General features: G+C 61.0%; 1 long non-coding RNA gene across 1 annotated transcript; it reads left to right on the top strand.

The window, feature by feature from the left end:
• The first annotated feature begins 54 nt into the window (after window positions 1-54).
• On the top strand, window positions 55-1,397 carry LOC121337222. The gene is made up of 3 exons (XR_005952867.1): window positions 55-395; window positions 504-544; window positions 1,292-1,397. It is a non-coding gene; the product is annotated as an uncharacterized LOC121337222 (long non-coding RNA).
• Window positions 1,398-1,404: the final 7 nt, after the last annotated feature.

Genomic DNA, 1,404 nt, shown 5'->3' with positions numbered 1-1,404 from the left:
CACCCAAATCCTCCAAACCCCCCAAATCTTCCAAATCCCCCAAATGCCCCAAATTTCACCAAGTTCCCCCAAATCTTTCAAATCTCCCAAATCCCCCGTAGTCCCTAAATTCCCCAAAACTCCCCATTTCCACCAAATCCCCAAATCTCCCAAATTTCACCAAATCCCCCAAATCCTCTCCACCAACCCCCCATCCCCCCTCCCCCTGACTTTGGGGTCTCCCCCCGGGGGTTTTGGGGTCGCCCCTGACTTTGGGGTCCCCCGGGGTTTTTGGGGTCCCCCCTGACTTTGGGATCCCCCCGGGGTTTTTTGGGGTCCCCCTTACTTTGGGGTCCCGCAGCCCCCCCGGGGGTCCGGCCCTGCAGGAGCTGTTCCAGCGCTGCGTCCCCGTCCAGGTGAGCCCCAATTTCGGGGGGGTCTCCTCCTCTTTTGGGGTCCCTGCGAATTTTGGGGACCTCCCCGGGATTTTAGGGACCCCCCTGACACCCCCGTTCCCCCCCCAGTGCCGCCCAGCCAGCGACGAGGAGCTGCTGCTGGTGCACAGGTGGGGGCTGGGGGGGATTCCGGGGCTTTGGAGGGATTTGGGGGAGCTTGGGGGAATTTGGGGGGATTTGGGGGAGCGGTCTGGGGGCTTTAGGGGGTCCATAGGGGCGTGTTAGGGTTTGGGGGCTGGGGGGCGTCTGTGGGGCTCTGGAAGGGTTTGGGGTGTCCCTGTGGGGTCTGTGGGGGTCCATAGGGGCTCTGTAAGGGTTTGGGGGGTCCCTATGGGGTTTGTGAGGGTCCATAGGGGTCTGGGGAGGTTCACAATGATGTACAGGTTTCCATAGGGGTCCAAAGGGATCTGGGGGGGTTCTATAGGGGTATGTAGGGTTTCATATGGATCAATAGGGGTCTATAAGGGTCTGGGGGGTTCCATAGAGATCTGGGTGGTTCTGTAGGGGTATGTAGGGTTCCATAGGCTTCCATACACATCCATTGTATTCCATAGGGGTCTGTAGGGGTCTGTGGGGCCCTGCAGGGGTTTGTGGAGTTCTGTGGGGGTATATAGGGTCCCATGGGGTTCCATACAGATCCACAGGGATCTGTGGGGTTCCATAGGGTTCCATAGGGTTCAGTTCGGATCTATAGGATTCCATGTGGGTCCATAGGGGTCCACAGGGGTCTGGGGGGGTCCATGTGAATGCAGTGGATTCCACAGGGGTCTGTGGGGTTCTGTAGGGGCGGATGGAGTTCCATAGGGTTCCACAGGGTCCCATAGGGTTCCACAGGGCTCTCTCCCGTGTCTCTGCAGCCCCCAGGACCCCCAGGACCCCCCCCAGCCCGCGGCCGTGGCCGCCCGGGTGGCGCAGAAACAGCTCGGGGTGCAGCGGTGAGGGGGGGCAACGACGGGGGAGGGGGCAACGG

The sequence above is a fragment of the Onychostruthus taczanowskii genome, unplaced genomic scaffold, assembly GCF_017590055.1.
Source record: "Onychostruthus taczanowskii isolate IOZ18803 unplaced genomic scaffold, ASM1759005v1 scaffold257, whole genome shotgun sequence".
In the NCBI taxonomy this organism is placed as follows: Eukaryota; Metazoa; Chordata; class Aves; order Passeriformes; family Passeridae; genus Onychostruthus; species Onychostruthus taczanowskii.
This window is presented reverse-complemented; position numbering and strand designations above follow the sequence as displayed.